Genomic DNA, 21,842 nt, shown 5'->3' with positions numbered 1-21,842 from the left:
AGGCACATTATTCTACCAGGACTTTGGGACCCAAGTGCAAGACTATGAAGATCTCTCTCCTTTTCCAATCTAGCCCCCAGCATCCTACAATGCCACAAGCTTGATAAATGTTTCATGACCTCACTCATGGCGGCCAATCATGCCACCTACATGGCTACTAAAAACTCCATTATTTTCTGTTTATCCCAGCAGATTGCCTCTGCCTATGGTAGATTTGATCTTCCACCTACACACCTATATACAGCAAATGCCCCCGGAGGAGAAAGAGCCAACAGCCTGCAGCCTGCATTTACTCAAGATCTCACTCTTCTCTAGAACTTAGTTTAGACTTTATTACACCCACAACTCTTGAATGTCTTAAAAAATCATATATATACATATATATGAACTCTACATTTTTTCGCTATTGTTATACAAGGAGCAATGGTTTTTCATGAATGTCTGCATTCTAACAAAAGTTAAACTCTGATAAATTATTGGAAATCAGTATAGTCCTGAGAAATTTGAGATATTACACCTACTGAAGCAGATATGTCTCTCTTACCTGTTGTTTAGGCAGCAATTGCTAGAAAGAAAGGTGATAAGTAATGATTAGGAAGCAAATCATCAAGAGTTATAGACCAGGCTTTCAAATCTTTCCTGAAATGTTCAAGACAATCGTTCCTGAAATCAACTCTTTGCAAATTAGAAATTTCTTTTGTGGAATAAAAGGCTCATTTTTAAATTGAGTAGTCTAAGAATAGAGCAGTCGGAAGAGAATAAATAGATAAGGATCATAAGAATTTCTTATACTGTAGAGCTAATAACACCAAAAGGATCTCAAATACAGTTATAAATAATCCTTTTGGGATTCTCTTCAATGAGCCCTTGAATGGGAAGATATTGGACCTCTGCTACTAAGATTATGTCATTAAGGACATTGCCTTTATGGACTTTTGTTTCTGCATATTAAAATGGCATCATCTTTAATATCTCTTCTAGTTCTAACATTCTTTGATACCTTGCTGATGCCCACTAGGAATATCCGGATAGCCTTTAGGAGTTAGTAAAGTAAAGAACCTATGAACTTGGGCTGTGGAATAAAGCAGATTTGAGTTTGATTCTCAGCTCTCTCCATTGTGATCTTGAGCAGTTACCGAGACCTTTCGAGGCTCAACTTTCTTATCTGTAAATAGGAATACAAACACTCACTTCAAACTGTTCTTGTAGGAATTAGATAATAAGGACTCACTATATTACATTTCCTCACTTCTAAGCCACCATTAACTGAATAACATTTTGTGAGGGTAAATAAGGAAAGTACTTTCTTATTAAATATACACATTAACTGTAAGTTGTTTCCCAACTCAGGAATCTAAATGAGAAAGAAATAGCACTTCAATAAAGAAATTACTCTCATACATTCTTCCATTTTTGGCTACAATTTGCTATGTGTGAATAATGGTGGGCTTTCTGCAAGAGGGCAAAAAGAAAGCAATATGGTTTCAAAGAAGCAATTAGCACTCAGAGAGCTAAAGGTAAATAGAACTCTGCCACCTTTCCCACCAGTGGAAGAAGAGAGGAGAGTTCTACTGTGAACTCAAACTTAGGTCAGGGAAAAGCTGAAGGCCCACTTTCCTTTACAAATTCTACCCTATTTATGCTTGTACGCGAATTCCACAATACTCTTTTAGAGAGTAAATAGGGTAAACAACATAGTGGTTGTCAAAGTTACTTGGTTACTAACATGATTTTTCAGCTTACATTATGAACTGTATTTCTCAGAAGAAGAGTGACAACTTGGGGAAAAGCAATGTAAGTAAGACAGAGAACAAAGAGGAGAAAATGATGGGTCTAATCTGAGGAATAACCATAAAATTGCTGATATACTGAATGGAAAAATCAGGTTAAACTCTTTCCCAAAAATTCCATTTTGTGGAGCTATTCAGTATTTAATATTTTCAAAGAGATTCGTCCATGAACTAGAATGAAAACTTATCAAACACTTAATGAATTGTTCACTTTCATTTCTAATGTCTTAAATTCCAGTTTTACTAAAAATATAATGTAGTCTATGTTACTGAAGGTACAAACTAGTGGAGGTACAAATTCTCTCTCTCTCTCTCTCTCTGTCTATATCTATTTATCTATTTTGACCTTTCAGATATACCCTTTACCAAAAGTCTAATCTGGAAAAAAATTTTTAACTAACGTTTTCCCTATCCTATTTAGTATGAAGGATAATGAGCTAGAAAAATCTGAAAGAAATAAACCAGGAAAACTGAAATGGCATTGACCAAAGAAAACATGGCCGAACAGAAGGAAAAACATTTCATTACTCCTCCCACAGAACTGGTCAAAACCAAATGGCTGGAGTTTTAAAATCTGGAAAGTAGAATTGTGAAGGAACTTTTTAAAGAAAAAATACGGAAAAACTTACAGAATGGCTTTAAACTACCCTAGTTATTAGAACCTCTGATTCTATTCCAGTAACGTTGAATCAAGTGTTGGTAAACTCTGGAAAACTCCATTATCTCTTTTCGATTTTATGGTTCATGGTAGAGAATAGCAATGCTTTATCTACTATATCCCAGTCTTTGGAAAACAAGACAACACAAAAGTTCCTGTCAGGTAAATCATTTGGCTTTTTGTATGGAAGTGGTTCAGCATTATAAAATCTCTAATCTATCCCACACGCCAACCCAAAGTAGGACCCGCATTTGAGACCATTAAGTATAGAGGAAATGACTGGATGAATTACACATTGTTATTATTATCTATAGGGGAAATGGATGGAAAATCATTTATTAAGTAACCTCAGGGAAGAGATGGGCCATCTCTGTGGCCCTTCTTGGGTCAAAAGGCAATAACAAAGCTTGAGGAGAGGGTTTAATGAAACAAGTTTCCTTTAGAAACATATCCTTCACAAGAGGCTTTCCATAACATGGGAGCCAATTTATTGAGACACTGGAAAGAAATCTTGAAATCAGGGGTATGCTTTATTGTTTTCAAATAAAGGGAAAAAAAGAATTGCTCATTTTACCATGATTTTACCATTAAGAGTCTCTTGAGAAAAGTGAATGAGAAGTTATTCATTTCTGATAAAGGAACTCTTTATTTGCCCATACATTTCAAGGGTTATGATTATGGCAACAGTAACTGGCTTGAGAAGAGATTGTACTGAGGCAGATAACACAGCTCATTGAACTACGTGATCCAAGCAGTACACACAGCTGGTTATGCTCTTTCTGGGATTACAGACCTGACATTTTGGGCTCACTAGTTAAGAAGAGACTTTTGAGAAAAGCAAACAAAAGTTAAAACAACAAAACCACATTAATTTTTTCTCTTAAACTATAAAACCACCTTCTAAATCCTAGTGTCTCTTCTCTACATATAGTACTTACTAAAGCATTTTCCATGGCTTCCTGGAGTTGATAACATCAGAAGTAGAATAGTAAGTATACCACTAGGTGCTATACCTAGGACTAAGTAAGTAGAATAATAAGAATAATTATTTATAACAATGTTGACTAATGAATAATAATTCCTTTCATACTATCCAGGTATAGCTAATGAAAATACTCAAAATCTGGAATAATGTTTTTACTAATGAATATGTTCGCAATAGGATCTGATACTTGATAATCATAAAACAAATAACTGTACCACATTTTGGAAATACAAAAAACCATAAGTTGCAACAATTTTTATATTTTATAAATCTGAAAATTTAAAAATTACTGGAAGAAATTAGTACAGCCATCAATTTTCCTGTGATTTATCAAAATCATACTAAACATGAACACAAGCGTAATTTACCAGAGAATTTAACTTTAAACAAATTTCACAATGTTTAATTGCACAATTTTCTTTTTATGCTGGTGAACTTCTACATGTATCAAATATACCTGATTATACGTTTGTAAATATAGATAAGTTAGGAGACAAGAATGAAAAAGAATAAAACACGCCAGAAACAACAAGAACAAAATGATCCTTATAGTCTACACATACCTTAAAGAGAACCTCAGTAACCTTCCTGCTAATGAATGGAGTGTATCTGATGAAATGCCCCTTTGGACATTTTTCAGATATTACATTTTGAAATGACATATCTTGCAAACAAAGGTAGAAGCAATTTTATCCCATTAAGGGCTTGAAATTCCACACAATAAAGATGGAAAGAGAAAGTAAAATGAGGTTAAAGAGAAAGCTAATTAGAATTTGCAGGTTTGCTGGGTTAATGTCCAGACTGAGGAGGCCTAGGTTTGACGATTTACATACCTTGCAGCTCAGCCCGAAGAACCACCTGCTCTTAAACAGCTTGATGAATAAACCTCTGTCTCAGAGTGCTACAGACCCACATTGCAATGTCACAACATTGTACTAGGAAAAAAATGCAGAACTTTAATAAATCCTATGTGCTCATATTGTACTCAAAATTAAAATAAGGGGAGAAGCTACAGAAAAGGAAGAAATACTTCCAAGAATTGGCCACCCATAGACTAGCCTCCCAGACAACACTCGTTTGCTTACCTGGCAAGACAGAGCCCAGAAATAGTCTCCACTGTACTTGTTGAACTGTTTTTGTTTGCTATACTCTGAAATTTCAAACCAATTATAAATTGATTTGGATTGAAACTTTCTCCATTAGGATGCAAATTCCCCTGGTATAAACAATTAGACGGTCTCTTCTAAATGACTAAGATCAGGTCACTGGGGAAAAAAAATGGAACAAGAAGAAATCATGACCTGATGGCAGAGGGGAGAGCCAGCTCTTTTGAACACTGAAGAGCTTTGTTGGGTAAGGCAGGTAGAAGAAATAGAAAGAGGAGAGGGACTCAGCAAGCCATGTGATGACCTCAGTTAATGGAGGATTGAAAAGGACTGGAAGGAAGGAAGACATCATGTGACAAAGATAAAATGATGCCCCCAGCAACCCCAGGGCCATCAACGTGGTGTGTGTGCTATATATTGATGTACTATTTCAATTAGGAGGTTCACTTGCAAATACTAACACGAAGTCCAGCTCAAACCGTCATGGATGATCAACAAGGCCATGAGGGAAAACCAGCACAGGTGGCAGATTGCTTTTGCCATCTCACCTCCAGAAATGCCATAGAATACAAAGGAAAGTATAGGAATCTGAAGAACTAATGAAAAACTCATGAGAAGCCACCAAGAGAGAGATATTGAATGTAATCACACGTGCATATACAGGGGTTGGAATATAGGGGTGCAGAAGGGCAGGGCCAAGATATGAAGGTATTATAAAGTATTGAAGAATTTAACTAATTAAGGATGTTCAAGATTTTGCAGGAAAAGTTTTAATCTCTAGCATATTAGATAGGATATTATTTGAATAATTGGGCAGAGGTAGCATGTTTAGAAATGAAAAAACTTAATTTGCAAAGATACAGATCTCCCAAATTAATCTACAAGCTCAAATCAAATTGCAGTTAACATATTTTGGGCATTCAACAAACAAATTCTAAAATTGAGATAAAAGAACATAGTTCATAGTAGCAAAATCTGTGTTGATAAGGGAAATTGAAATGGAACAGCAAACTCTACCAGATATTAGGGCATACAGTGAAAATATAATAACAAGAGTATGGGACTGGCAGAGGAAGAAAAAGACTAAAGAGTCACAGAAGGAAACTCAGCCTCAGACCTATATGTATAAGAGAACTTGATATGTGATTAAGGAGACAATAGAAAGCAGAAGGGTAGGAAGTCTAGTAACAGTGTCAGAACAATTGGTTTACTAAAAATAAAGCTGGGTCCCTAATCTACGCCGTATTCAAATATATACTCAAAGGAGATTAATGACCTATTGTGAAACACAAAACAAAAAAGCTGATATGTACATATCAAGTAGCTTTATAAACATGGGATGGAAAAAAGATCCCACAAACTGCCAATCATTAATCAAAGCATTGACAGATTTGATTTAAGCAAAATTAATAATGTTTATTCCTCAAAGGACAGATAGGCAAAATTAACAGACAGATAGCAGTGAGAGAATATTTTGTAATGTCTATAATTGACAAATAAAAGTCATATTGTAGATACAAAGAAAACTACTGTAAGTAAGTAAGAAGGGATTGGAAAACCAAACACAGGCATACTTTGTATTATTGTGCTTCACTATATTGTGCTTGACAGATAATTGCATTTTTTTACAAATTGAAGGTTTGTGACAATCCTGAGTCCAACAAGTCTATCAGTGCCATTTTTTTAACAGTATTTGCTCACTTCATGTCTCTGTGTCACATTTTGGTATTTCTCACAATATTTCAAACTTTTTCATTATTATTATATTTGTTATGGTGCCCTGTGATCAGTGATCTTTGATGTTACTGTTGTAATTGTTTTGGGGCACCACAAACCACACCTATGTAAGACAGCAAACTTAATCAATAAATGTTATGTATATTCTGACTGCTCCACCAACTGGTTGCTCCCCTGTCTCTCTCCCTCTCCTCTGGCCTTCCTGTTCCCTGAGCCACAACAGTGTTTAAATTAGGCCAATTCATAACCCTACAACTGCCTCTAAGTGTTGAAGTCAAAGGAAGAATTGCACATCTCTCACTTTAAATCAAAAGTGAGAAATGATTAAGTTTAGTGAGGAAGGCAGGTCAAAACCCAACAGGCTGAAAGCTAGGCCTCTTGCACCAGTTAGCCAAGTTTTGAATGCAAAGGAAAAGTTCCTGAAGGAAATTAACAGTGCTACTCCAGTGAACACATGAATAATAAGAAAGTGAAATGGACTTATCGCTGACACGAAGAAAGTTTTAGTGGTCTGGATAGAAGATCAAACCAGCCACAACCTTCCCTGAAGCCAAAGCCTAATCCAGAGCAAGGCCCTAACTCTTTTCACTTCTGTGGAGGCTGAGAGAGGTGAGGAAGCTGCAGAAGAAAAGTTTGAAGCAGGCAGAGATTAATTAGTTCATGAGGTTTAAGGAAGGAAGCCGTCTCCATAACATAAAAGTGCAGGTGAAGCAGCAAGTTCTGATGTAGAAACTGCAGCAAGTTATCCAGAAGATTCAGCTAAGATGCTTAATGAGGGTGGCTACACTAAATAACAGATTTTCAATGTAGATAAAACAGCCCTATATTGAAAGAAGATGCCATCTAGGACTTACATAGCTAGAGAGGAGAAGTCAATGCCTGGCTTCAAAGCTGCAAAGGACAGGCTGACTCTCTTGTTAGGGGCTAATGCAGCTGGTGACTGTAAGTTGAAGCCACTGCTCATTTACCATTCTGAAAATCCTAGGACCCTTAAGAATTATGCTAAATCAACTCTGCCTGTGCTCTATAAGTGGAACAACAAAGCCTGGATGACAGCACATCTGTTTACAACATGGTTTACTGAATATTTTAGGCCCACTGTTGAGACCTACTGCTGAAAATAAAGAAAACCCTCTCAAAATATTACTGCTCATTGACAATGTACCTGGTGAGCCAAAAGCTTTGATGGAGATGTATGAGATTAACATTGTTTTCATGCCTGCTAACACAACATCCATTCTGCAGCCCGTGATCAAGGAGCCATTTTGTTCAATTCTTATTATTTAAGACATACATTTTGTAAGGCTATAGCTCCCATAGATGGTGATTCACCTGATGAGTATGGGCAAAGTCGATTGAAATCTTCTGGAAAGGATTCAGCAATCTAGATGCCATTAAGAACATTCATGATTCATGGAAAAAGGTCAAAATATCAACATTAATAGGAGTTTGGAAGAAGTTGATTCTAACCCTCATGGATGACTTTGAGGGGTTCAAGACTTCAGCGGAGGAAGTAACTGCAGATGGGGTGAAAGTAGCAAAAGAACTAGAATTAGAAGTAGAGCCTGAAGATGTGACTGAATTGCTGCAATCTCATGATAAAACTTTAATAGGTGAGGAAGTTTCTTCCTATGGATGAGCAAAGAAAGTGGTTTCTAAGATGAAATTTGCTCCTGGTGGCGATGCTGTGAAGATTGTTGAAATGACAAGAAAGGATTTAGAATATTTCATAAACTCTGTTGATAAATCAGTGGCAGCGTTTGAGAGGATTGACTCCAATTCTGAAAGAATAACTATTGTGGGTAAAATGCTATCAAACAGCATTACATGTTACAGAAACGTCATTCAAGAAACGAAGAGTCTATCAACACGGCAAACTTCAATGTTGTCTTATTTTAAGAAATTGTCCTGGCCACCCCAACTTTCAGCAGCCACCACTCTGACCATTCAGCAGCCATCAAATCGAGGCAAGACCCTCCAGCAGCAAAAGGATTATTACTCACTGAAGGCTTAGATGATGGTTACCATTTCTTAACAATAAAATATTTTTTAATTAAGGTGTGAACGTTGTTTTTTTAGACATAATGCTATTGCACACTTAATAGATTACAGTATAGTGTAAAAATAACTTTTATATGCACTGGGAAACCAAAAAATCCATATGACTTGCTTTATTGTGACATTTGCTTCAGTTCAGTGGTCTGGAGCTGAAGCTGCAATATCTCCAAGGTCTGCATGTAGAAAAATGTGCAAAGAATTTGAATAGATAAATCAAAGAAAAGGAAGCCAAGGGGCTGGCCCCATGGCCTAGTGGTTAAGTTTGGCATGCTCTACTTTGGTGGCCCAGGTTCTGTTCCTGGGTGCAGATCTATACCTCTCATCAGCAGCCATGCTGGGGTGGCGACCCACATACAAAATAGAAGAAGATTGTTACAGATGTTAGCTCAGGGTAAATCTTCCTCAGCAAAAAAAAAAAAAAAAAGAAAGAAAGAAAGTAAAAAGGAAGCAATATGTCTAACAAGTATTTGAAGAGGTGATTGAAACCAATAATTAAATAAATGCAATCCAAAATAATAATGTGATAGTAAATATACATAAGAATAGCAACAATTCCTAGAGCAGGTAATACAAAAGGTTGGCCAGAATGTGGGAGAATGTCTATTAACTTTTGCTGGAAGTGTAAACTGGTTAAGTCATTCACAAAACCAAGCTGGCAGTATTCAGCTAAATGTACAATGTATATGCTCTCTAAGAGTCTACTCTTGGATATGTGTCAGGAGAAATATTTACATAGTTCCAAAAGAGGTCACTACAGTAACAATAGTATTTTGCCTCCAACTGGTTCCACAAACACAGCATGTGGGTGGAAGCAGGGATGTCTGCAGCTCTGCAGCAGTGTGATGCAACTAGATGTACAGACAGTGTCGTAAAGAGACCTTGAGGGCACTGTACTAAGTATAAACGACGAAATCAACACAATTTATAGCAAAACACCGTTAATGTAAATTAAAAACATACACAAAGAAAACATGTCATTATAGAAGGATGCATGCATAAATAGATTCATAGCAAAGATTTTCAGAGTGGAAGCTTATAGTAGGAAGGGGTAAGTGAGTGGGGATCAGCATGAAAGGGAGAAGTTCATATACAATGGAGGGCTCTTGTCTAGGCAGATGATGATCGTGTGCTCTGGACTGGGGCGTGTTTTTAACTCAGTCCTCTAACCTTGACATCACAAGAAGGAAGTGGAGGAGGAGAAGAAGGCAATATCCTCTGACCTGATCTGTTGGCTCAACATGTGAGCAGAACACGCTCTTTATTTTTTGTGTCTGACTTTTTTGGTATTGGCTTCTTTCTTGGCAGATTTCTTTTCCTGTGATCCCATGCTGCCCGCCAGGGGGTATTGGGCTGCATGCTTCTCTTTTCTATTCCGCAAGAAAGAGCATGTTTCACTCCTGAACCATCAGAGAAAGTCCTGGTCTTCTGTATAATTGGCTTCGCTCTTCCTTAGAGCCTGATGTCTACCTTTCCACCTTATGCAGACTGAGGCTGATTCTCCTCCAGGTCTCTTGTTTTAAAGGACTAAATCTGTTTTATTTCCCCAGGGAGAGGTTCTGTTTCAGCTTTCTCTCACTGCTCCAACTTTGACATCACTCTTCCTTTTCTAGAATGTACAGATGTCAATTTTGAGATTTCCGATTTTTCTGTTGTTTTGTTCATGCAATGTTTCATGCAGAATTTCTATATGTTTGTGGGAGAATTGTTTTTCCTGTATTAATGCAGACCACCTTTCAACGGGAAGTTTATTCTGGGTTCTAAAGACAGCTTACAAGCAGACTTTTGAAATATGAATTGTTAAAGAACTGGGAGCTATCTGCATATTTAAATAACTCCATAACATGGTCTAATAACTTGTGAAACATTTCTACCAACCAAGACCATAACGTTGAAATTTAAAGAAACATGCTTTTAAAAAAAAATTTACGAAATAATTGTAAAATAATTACTATTTAGGATAAAAAATTCAACTTTCCAGGAAAAATGCCTCATAATAGAGTGCAGAAAATAAGAGTGTGCCTAGGTGTATGATCTCTCTGTGTTTGACAGGACTATTTACCCCCTTCAAGTGATTCTTAAGCCAAACGAGTAAAAACCATTGAAAGAACCTGTGTCGCTAATATGGCCAAACATATTTATTGTCCAAAAATAAGCTTTACTTTGGGAAAAATTAATCTTTATTCATAGTCCTCCTTCCCAAGTGTTTTAAGTTGCTTCCAAATGTGATTGTTATCTTCTGGAGGGCATTTGATGAAATCTAGGGTTAACGTCTGCATTTTGTAGATGATAAGGCCAAAGTGACTTGGCCAAGGCAAATAATCAAGTCAACTCTTGAACATCCATGAGTGCGGTAACCACTCCTTTTTGCTGTCTGAGTCATTCTCTTCCTGCTGCCTACAGCACTGTAGTTCATAAGCCAGAAACACTGAGACCAAATGGGATTGGAAATATGAGTGCTGACGTGTCACTGTTGGAATCACTGCTCAAAATCAAATTTAATGGAAGAGGCCTTTCATATCTCTATAGACAGAAAAGAACACTTAATTCATTAGCAAGTACCCTAGTATAGTAGAGACTTTCAGATTTAAGAATGAATCTAGCTCAATACATCATTTTCTTATTTATTTCTTTATTATACTAAATGATGAGATCCATCACTTGGTAGCCTCTGAGTTATTTCATAAACTTGATGGAAAAACATTCTTCTAGTTTAAATCTATTACCCAGAACAATACAAAATTCAATACAAATTCTGCAGGAAATACACACATACACATACACAGAGAGCCATTTTTGAGAAAGTGTTTAAAAAGCTCTTTCAAAGAATATTTCTGGTTTATATATTTCACTAATTTTTTAAAATAATTGTTGTATCATTCACTGATGAACCCTGAAATGTCTTGCTATCTTACCCTCAAGTACATTTTAACATTTTTCTTTGAATTTGTTTTTCCTGATAGACAAGATGTTGGTTTTTAACAAAATTCAACAGAGCACTTGAAATTATTATATGACTCGTGAATATTTCAATGAAACCCATCATACTTCCAGAGAAACTAGAAACAAAAAGATCCATCATGGCATCAGGAAAATTACAAAGAAAGGGGGTAACTTTGTCTATGCTTAATAAGCTAGTGAAATACTAAATAGTAGGCAAATAATCTAAAGAGTTAATGTCATTTTCAAGGTCTTTAATTTGCTCTTGAAAAAGGGCTTTATTCTGGGAATAATCTGGCATAATTCATCCCATTTTCGTTTTGTTCATTATGTGTAGAATCACTGAAAAGCACAGTGAAGCATAGTTATTATCTGATAGTTAATTATTTGTCTCCCACAGTGCAATGGTCTAACAATAACTAAAACAGCGTTGGTCCTCATGTCTGCTTTCAAACAGACAAGAACAAATGTGATGATACAGGCTCAATAGTCAATCTCAAAACAAAGCCATTTGGCTATTTCATATATGCCCAGCGAATTCGAAGAGGGACTTTGTTAGATTTTAGGAAGTGCAATAATGGAAACAAAAATTAGGAATGACATTCCCTTGAAGACTAAGCAGTCTCACTAAGCCCCATTATTTCGTCTTATATAGCTTTATAGCATAGTAAAATACCTTAGAACAGGAGTGAAAAATCTGGGATTCATGACGGGGCTTCAAGAAGTACTGATAAATTTCTGAAACAGTATGAAAAATTACGTGTATTTTTTTTTAAGAAAAGCATTCAACGTTTTTATTGGATTCTCCAAGGTGTTTGTAACTGGAAAAATTCAAGAATCACCATTTAGAAAAGGATTACAAATAATTTCTAAAATGAAAACCAAGGATTATCAAGTTTGTTTGTTTGTTTTCTGTGACTAAAGCAAACAATACCATTGATCCATTCTCAGGGGCCTTGAGTTCTCATTTCCTGTCTATTCTAAAACTTCAACCTCTTTGCTATTCCAGACTAATTACTGCTACTTCCACTCATGGAAACTCCAGCCTAAGTGATTGCTAACTTTACCATTGTAAAGATACTCTATGTAGGGATATTTGGAACACTATTGAGAAACAAAGGCAAAATTTAGCAGATTTTTGTTTTGTTTTGTTTTTTAAGCAGCAGAAATGTGTACTGTAAAGGACAATGCTTTCGATCTGTCTTCAGCCATAATCTAAGATTTTTCAGGTATGATGTCCTACTTGTTGGTTTTTTTTAAATATTTTTTTCTTTTTTTGGTGAGGAAGATTGGCCCCGAGCTATCATCTGTTGCCAATCTTCCTCTTTTTTGCTTGAGGAGGATTGTCACTGAGCTAATATCTGTGCCAATCTTCCTCTATTTTGAATGTGGGATGCTGCCACAGCATGGCTTGATGTGTGGTATGCAGGTCTGTGCCCAGGATCTGAACCCATGAACCCGAGGCCACCAAAGCAGAGTGTGTGAACTTATCACTGTGCTACCAGGCTGCCCCCTTAAATAATTTTTAGTTTTAGATTTATAGAAAAGTTGTGATGATATTACAAAGATTTCCCATACACCCTGCATCCATTTTCCCAGATTATTAACATCTTACATTAGTCTAATACATTTTCCACAATTAATTAAACAATTTGGTACACTATTCTTAACTAAAATCAATATTTATTCAGATATCCTTAGTTTTTATCTAATTCTCTTTTTCTATTCCGGGATCCCATCTGGGAGACCACAGTACATTTAATCATCATATTTCCTCGGGCTCCTCTGTACTGTGATGTTTCCCCAGACTTTCTTTGTTTTCAATAAACTTGGCAGTTTTAAGATTACTTGTCAGGTGTTTGGTAGAATCTCCCTCAGTTGAGGCTTGTCTGATGCTTTTCTCATGATTAGACTGGGCTTATAGGTTTGTGGGAGGAAAACCACAGAGGTAAAGTGCCATTCTCATTATATCATATCAAGGCCACGTACTATCAAAATTGACTTGTTGATGTTAATACTGATAACTGGCTGGATTAGTGCTTGTCAGGTTTCTCCACTGTCAAGTCGGTCTTTGTTACCTCCTTTGTTTATTGTACTCTCTGGAAGGAAGACACAATGCACAGCCCACACTTCAGGGGAAGGGAGTTAACGTTCCACCTCCTTTAGGGCAGAGTATCTATATAAATTATTTGGATTTTATCTGTATGGGAAATTTTTCTATCTTATCCTATTTAATGTATATACGTGATATATATAAAATAAATATACATAGACTCATAAATATTTATTTTTTACTTTGGGTTGTAAACCAATACAATTTTTTTTCAGCACAAATTGTTCTAGCTTTGGCTATTGACAACTATTTTGGATGATTCTGGTGTCCCTTTGAGCTATTTCCTCATATTGTGGGCTCTTTTGAGCACCTCCTTACTTTTTAACAATATATAATGTTCCAGGCTCAATGTAATTCTATTTTCCCTTCATGTATTTCTTCTCTAATTCTCTTCCTTGTTTTAAGTGTAGTTCTGAGTTTCTAACCTATATCATTTTCCTCCTCCCTGAAGAACTCCTTGGAATGCTTCTTGTGGGACAGGTCTGCTGGTAATGAATCCTCTCAATTTTTGTTTGTCTGAGAAAGTTTTTATTTCTCCTTCAATTTTGAAGGATCATTTTAATGGATATTGAATTCTAGGTTAGTGTTTCTTTTTCTTTCTTTCAACACCTTAAACATTTCACAGCACTTTCTTCTTGCTTGCATGGTTTCTGGTGAGAAATCTGCTGTAATTCTTGTCCTTGTTCCTCCCAGATAAAGTTATCATTTTTGTTTTTGTTCTTTTCTTCTGACTTCTTGTAGGATTTTCTCTTTGTCTCTGGTTTCCTTGAGTTTGAATGTGATATGCCTAGACGTAGTATTCTGGTATTTATCCTACTTAGTATTCTCCAGATTTCCAGATCTGTGGGTTGGTGTCATTAATTTTGGAATGTTCTCAGCCATTATTACTTCAAATATTTCTTCTGCTCTCCTCTTTCTTCTCCTGCTGGTACTCTAATTATGAATATTTTACGCATTTTGAAATTGTCCCATAGTTCTTGGATGTTCTGTTCTATTTCACTTTTTTCTATGCATTTCAGTTTGGTAAGTTCCTATTAACCTATCTTTACACTCAGTAATTCATTCCTCAGCTGTGTCCAATCTACTGATGAGCCCATCAAAATTATTCATCATTTGTGTTACTGTTTTTTATTTCTAATATTTACTTTTGATTCTTTCCTAGAATCCCTATTCTCTCTGCTTACACTACCCATCTCTTCTTGAGTGTTGCTTATATTCTTCATTAGATTCCTTAACCTACTAATTACAGTTATTTTAAATTTCCTAACTGATAATTTCAACATCTGTGAAATATCTGAGACTTTTTAATGCTTCCTCTTCAGACTGCACTTCTTCTTGCCTTTGTGTATGCCTTGTAATTTTTCTTTAATGGAAAACTGGACACAATACATCAGGTAATAAGAATTGAGGTAAATAATCCTTTAGTGTGACATTTTATGTTAGTACGGCTAGGAGTTGAGCTGTGTTTAATGTTTTCTGTTGCTGCCAGATGCTTCAAACTCCTCTACCGTCCTTATTTTTGTCTCCCCTATTGACTTTGGGCTTCCCTAAATTGTCCCCCTAAGAGAAAGTCTGGATCATAGTTATTTCAGCTGTAATCCACTCCCATTATGCAGGAGAACTGTTGGTGTTATAGTAAAGTGTAGGGAAAGGAAGAATGCTACAATATTATAATTAAATCTCAGGTTTCTAGTTGGCCTGTGTTCCTGGCCTGTGATCTTCACAAGTATTTCTTAGCTTTCTCTTCTCCACACCCCCACTTAGGTAAGAAAGAAAGGCTACAGGGGGCTGCAGTGGGAGAAATGTCTTTCCCTGAATGGGATAAATCTTTGGTAAAATCTTTTTGCTGGAGAGTAGGCCTTTGTTATAGAAAAATCTCTGGGTATATTTCATAATGATTACTTTTCCTCTGCCCTCGACAGAGCCATGAAGGGATCTTTCTCAACTATTCCCTATGAGAGGCTGGTGAGGTTCCCAGAGGTAACACCCATGAAAGTATGGGGGCTCCACTGACCAGTAGTTTCTCATTCTCACACCATTTCACACTCAGCCTACAGCAATTCATCAAAATTACCATTTAAGTGTTCCTTCCAGTTATGACTCCAGTGGCTTCTGCTCCAGATAAGCAGATCTGAGTTGTAACTCTGTATTCACCAGTCTCTCCTGATTTCAGAGTGATGATTTGTCTTTAACCTCAGTTTCTGATGGGTCCAAGGAAAGTGATTGATTTTCATCTTGTTTAGCTTTTTTCTTATTGTAAAGACAGGAATGGTGACTCCCAACCTGTTTCCATGATGGAGCTAAAATTGGAAGTTCTAAGTATCTTAATGTGGTTCTGTGATCGAATATATTCAGGAAAAACTTGCTAAACAAGCTAAGATTTTTTTTTATTCTAGAATTATTTTTTTTGCTCCCGAAACCCCCCCCCCCAGTACATAGTTGTATACTTTTTAGTTTTGGGTCCTTCTAGTTGTGGTATGTGTGATGCTGCTTCAACACGGCCTGATGTGTGGTGCCATGTCTGTGCCCAGGATCCGAACCAGGGAAACCCTGGGCCGCTGAAGCGGAGCGTGCAAACTTAACCACTTGACCATAGGGCCCGCCTCAATTCTAGAATTTTTTTAAGACTTTATTATATTTTCATTTATGCTGTAAGTCTCCAATTTAGTCAAACTCCAACCAACTTCTGGGATCACCTCACTATTGTGATCACAAGAATATGAACATTGCAACATTCTCTTATTTATGTCACCTATATTTTTGTATAAACTTTCTGACTGAGACAAATTCTTGCAAATCCAGTAATTTGTAATATCTATTATGCAAGTATAACATTCAGTATATTTCCAAGCATATTTACCCATGTGATTATATGTTTAAAACCTCTCTAAACAAATATGTATTATATAATTTAGCTTTATCTAATATACTTCCAACACCTAAAACAACAGACTTCTGTTCTGATTAATTTTTCACGTTTCTTTCAATGCACACATAACATAGCAGTTTAAAAGAATCAATCAGGCTTTCCAGGTCATAAGAAAATCTTCTTTTTCTAAATTCCACTTAAGAAATAGGCTCTGAAATTTTCTCCTCTCTAGCCACACAAAATGAATGAATGTGCTATTTGTAAAATAATTGAAATGAAAGTGATACCAGATAATGTGAAACACTGTTATTGTGTTGCATGAAATCTCACCACCTAAAAAAATTTAGGATGCCAAGAAACCCAATAAAAGTGCCAGTGAAAAAGCATAGATACCCATAAATATGTCATACATTATATATTTTATACTGTGCATAAGAAACATCTGGAATAAATAAACTAGAATGGACCACTGAATTAAGGTGTAAGAATCAACTTAAAAGGAAACATTTTCTACATAAATTGTAAGGTGAGGAAAAGAGAAACAAAAGCCAAGAAAGGACTAATTCTCCGGCCAAGATCTATGAGTCTTGCCAAAGTGTGGAGGGTGAAGGGAGACTGAAGTAAGCACATATCACCCGTACGTATTTCCTTAAACCTCTACTCACTGACACAAATTAAAAGACCTACACATTTCATGTTGGCAACAGCAAAGATACATAATCCATTTGCACACATTACTAACTGTTCCAAATTTACATTTCATGTGAAACTACAGAACAGGCACAGTATGTGTGTTTAGATTATATTACACCTGGGTTTTTGAAATTTTAGCTCTCTCCACAAGCACAATCCCAACCCCAGGTTGATTTTTTTGGCTGTTCTGTTTCAGAGTTTAGAGTTTCTGCAAATGGGTGAAAGGAGTACACATCCAATGCGTAGGGAACAAAGTAAAGAAGACTTAGGAAATTGAAAGAATGATAATACGGCATATGTGTAGTCCATGTGTAGCCTATGTGTGGTAGAAAGCTGTACCATATTCCTCAATCTAGAAGGTTCTACTTGAATTCTTCTCCCCCATACCTTTACCTTTATTATCCTAAAAGAAAAAGCCATATGTGCCAATGCCATGTCATTACAGGCCACATATAGTAACTACGGAATTGTTAAACTATAAAAACCTCAGGGGGCTGAATCCAAAGGGCTATGCTTGGGGAAGGGATGTAACAGGATGTCATGGCTTCTGCAAAGGTTGTGTGGGATAGGGAGGGGGATAAGTTGGTGACGTGGATTCAAGGAGGAATAGCCTGCCAAAAAACTAGAGTGTTGATGAAATTCCGCAGACTACCTTCAGTAGAAAAGAGGAATAGAGAGCATAGGTCAGAGAGAGATAGAGACAGAGAGGGACAAAGAAAAGATGAGATGCCTGTTGTCATGTCGGTAACGTACCTTAAAAATTCTTGAGCGTACAGTGGGATATGAATGTATGCATTAGTGGTTTTCACTTCACTTTAGGACTGTCAGACTGTTATTTTTTCCAATTAAAAACCCACACTCCATGGGTGGTCAGCCAGTGTTACAGCAGAAAAGCCACACTTCAGAGGTCTCTACAACATGAGCTTCATCTATCTTTATATTTAATGAAACATCAGATAAATGGCTAATTAGCATAATTAATGTCAGAAATGGATTTTCATTGGTGAATTTAGCGGCTTGTAAATAAGCATAACAGGTGTTAGAAATGGATTCTCATTGTGAAATTAGTAGAACTCAAGACATGTGAATTGGTTAAAGTATTTTGGAAACATACAACTCTTCCATAAAATGGGGAATTAGAATGTGTGAGATCTGTTGCTTATACCCATTGGGATGTGACTTAGCATGACACAAGAAAACCATGGGCCGAGTGGATTAAACAACAGACATTTCTCACAGCTTCTGGAACTGGGAAGTCCAAGATCAAGGTGTCAATGGATTCAGTTCTGGGCTCGCTTTCTGGCTTGTAGACAGCTGCCTTCTTGCTGTGTCCTCACATGGCCTTTCCTCAGTGCTTGTCATGGAGTGCGCCTCATGGAGAGAAAGAGATCTCTCTGTATTCCTCTTCTTATAGGGACACTAACCTCATGAAGGCCCCACTCTCATGACCTAATCTAACCCTAATTACTTCCCAAAGGCCTCACTTTCAAATATCACCACAGTGAGGGTTAAGGCTTCAACATATGAATTTTGAGGAAGACCTAGACATTTGGCCCATAACAGGTTGGCACCTAAGACTAGATTGCTGAGTGGACTTGTCCGGTCTTTGGGTGACAGAATTTCTTATTGCCTGATGATGATTTATAAAAGTAACAAAATATGCCTCCGACATATGTCGTGTCTGTTTCTAGTGAATCGTTCATGTAAAGTACTGTTATTTTTTTAAAGGGCCGTGAACTTGTCTTTATCAAACATCGATAACATTGTATTAACTCTTTTATATCTGCCTGTTAACACATGTTTAATTAGTGTATATCTGTGTGAATATAAAATTTGGGCTAAGACTTACTCTCATTACAACTGGTAACGAAGTTATGAGGGAGCAACAAACACTCGTCCTTATCAAAATTTTCAGCTTTTTCTGCAGAAACAACCTCTGAGTCGTGCAGACCCAAATGGGTTTGCATCAGTTCAGAAGTTTGCGATCATGTGCTGCAGAGAAACAAATATCTTCTGTTCCAGCATCGCAGTGTCTTCTCCAGTGTTTGAGACCTACTGTCCAGTAAGACTATCTGTGTTCCTTGAGAGAAATACCCTGATGGCCGAACAATATCGTTGTCAGTTCTGAATAACTGGCATGTTCCGATTCCTGTTTTACAAAGGTCAGAGAAGTCAAGTACCTTGTCAATTCTAACATGCAGGAAGGGACAGAGCAAGTAGTTGATTCCAAATATCATATTTTTTACCACTGTACTCTTTTCTTTCATTCATGGTTCTATATCTGGGAACGCAAGGAATTGAAAACAAGTTCCAATAAACACAGCCAAAAGAGAAGTTTTATGGAAAAAAGACACACACTCATCCCTTAACCTCAGGTGCCTAAGAGGGTCTCTTATTTTTTAGGGATCACAATAAAATCCTCTCTGTGTAAATTCTAGTTGTTGCTTGATGTTAAGTTAAATGTTGACTAAGCGCTGGAGTTCATTTCATAGAGTGGGCTCCATCCTTCTCAGCTAATCTTTTTTGCTGTTATAAAATCTTGAGTAGAAAAAAACCTCTTCAGCTACTGTTAAGAAAGGCAATGTGAACAGGATGAGGCTGCTTGAAAATTATAGTCAAGATTACATTTCTCAGATTTGAAAAGAAACACTTCTTAGCAAACACTGATTTAGCAAGTCTTATTTCTAATAAGATGTACTGTTCTACACAATCAAATGACTTTTAACTTGGAATCACTTGATTTTGAAATAAAAGTCACACGTTTACACATACATGCCACACATACAAACGCACACCCCCACCACACTCAGACACAAACAAAGATATGTTGACCACGTCAACGTAACTCCACACAGCCCTGATTGAATGTTTGTTTCAGCTTTGTAAACAGCAAGATTCACAGTCACTTCTGTGAAATAATCATTTCACCAAGACCGGAAAACTGGCAAAGCTTTTTCCTCTCCTCCAGCTGTAACCATTTCCTTTCTTTCTGGGATCCCCTGTTCTCCCTCCTTGGAGAAGCACCTTCCGTAACATTCTGAGAGCAAAGAGTGCAGTGCTCTTGTGAAAGCAGAATAAAAACTTGGAGGTACTTACTGAGAACACTAGAGCTGGACGGAGAGCTCCATGAATGGCAACAACAGAGTAGGCCACTTCAATCAGATAAAGCTACATTAGTGCTCTTAGATTTGTCCTTGGGAATACGCTCGGCTGAAACAATGATTGCAGAGACCAATCAGATGAATACTGCTTTCAGAAATAAATGAATGCTCCAAGAGAACAGCGCTGAGAGGAATACATTTAAAGAGTCTGGGGAGTAATTTCATGGAAAACAAATTGGATGCCCAGTTTATCTGGAAAAAAAAAAAAAAAGATGAGAGTAGAAAAAGAAAAGAGAGAAAATTATCTTAAAGGCTATTTGAACATGCTACAAATTATGCCTACGCAATATGTTTTATGCATAAGTTTGATATCTGACAAAGAATTAGTGATCACAGACATTTTTATATAAAGGATGTAGTTCTGAATTGGGAATCTCTACCCAATAAACCTACACAGTTCAAATATTATTCTCATTTCAGATATAATTTATATATGCAAATTACATAATTCGAACACTAAAGCACATTATAAATAAAAATCTAGCCAAATGACTGACAGGAATTTAGGATATATACATTGAATTTGAAAACAAACAAAAAATCACTGCTTCTCTAAATGGCATTCTCTGAATGGGTTCTGTTTCCCATGTATTTAGGTCCCTGATGGATAGATACTTAAATGCTTAGACAACTATCTCTATGTTACCATCCAGACTCGGGCGCCGGGGCTGCCAAGTGCTATTTCACCCCAGTGTGACCCGGAATGGGGAGCATAACCTAGGATGATCCCTGGCAGCAGAGTGGGTCTGGATCACGAATGACGATGCATTTTTCCTTGAACTTCTCTTCAAGGGAGAGGACCTGGCACCTCGTCTTCAGGAAAATGAGTACTTGTCTATGGAAAACTCAACTTTTTCTAGGTACCAGAGCTCAGAAAAGTTTGAAAGGCTTGAAACTTAAAAACACACAATAGGAAACTTATTTAAGATTCTTTAACTTTCTCCCTTAACAGAGCGTTATTTTACCCCGAGGATATCTGGGAACCTACAGAGAACAAAGGCGTGGCCCCTGGTTTCTTTGACAAGATGTAAGCTGATTTTCACTTTCCTGGAGCCCAAGAGGGACGGAGTTAAAACCATGCACAGGTTCTTGGTTTGCTTGGCCTGTCTGACGAAGGAGCATCTCAATGGTGACAGTGCTCCTCTGGGCAGCTTTTACTGCTCAGACAGGAGGTAGAAACAGTTTGCAAAGCTTCTGCTTCTTGGGGTGACTTGTTCAAAGTTTTAATTCACTTAATGGTTTGCAACTAGGAAATGAGAAGTGATGGCCAGAAACAGAACCTCTTCTCCAGGGAAGATGCTCCATATGTTAGTGTCACCATGCTCAAATTTTTGAGGGAGTGAGGGCCTCTTGATTTGACAAAACATACTTACTTAGTATTTCAGATAATTCTTCAAACTCAGTGGTACCTTCCCAGTGTTTTAATCTAATGGAGCAAGATAAGTAAATATAATAATATGTACAATTTCTCTAAAGAAGTGCATGTAATTAAAATATCTTTGACTCCAATCCACATCATGAAAAGCCAATGGAATCCCAAATCCTCAAGGCTTCTTCCTCTCCTGTTAGACTTCTTGGTATCTGATGTCTTCTCCTTGGCCATTTTAAACTTTCTCTGGGTGTGTTACTGGCCATTCTATTGTCTGGTCAGTAACTGGTGCTTTGCTGGTATTGCTCCTTTAGCACCTGATCCTTGTCTTTGTTGGCATCAGTCTAGCTCTTCTCACAAGCTCAA

General features: G+C 36.9%; 1 long non-coding RNA gene across 3 annotated transcripts in view; it reads right to left on the bottom strand.

Annotated features, from left to right (window-relative positions):
- LOC139078792 (uncharacterized) overlaps nt 1–21,842 on the bottom strand; it is a 94,789-nt gene that overhangs the window by 22,434 nt on the left and 50,513 nt on the right. For 2 of the 3 annotated variants that reach the window (XR_011531905.1, XR_011531906.1), the window contains one exon: nt 20,043–20,299. This is a non-coding gene — a long non-coding RNA (uncharacterized lncRNA). Of the gene's footprint in view, nt 1–20,038; nt 20,300–21,842 lie in introns of all 3 variants that reach the window. The other variant, XR_011531907.1, reaches the window with a different exon arrangement.

This window comes from Equus przewalskii, chromosome 22 (assembly GCF_037783145.1).
Source record: "Equus przewalskii isolate Varuska chromosome 22, EquPr2, whole genome shotgun sequence".
Lineage (NCBI taxonomy): Eukaryota > Metazoa > Chordata > Mammalia > Perissodactyla > Equidae > Equus > Equus przewalskii.
The sequence above is the reverse complement of the archived record's forward strand: the minus strand, read 5'-3'. Positions and strand labels throughout refer to the sequence as shown.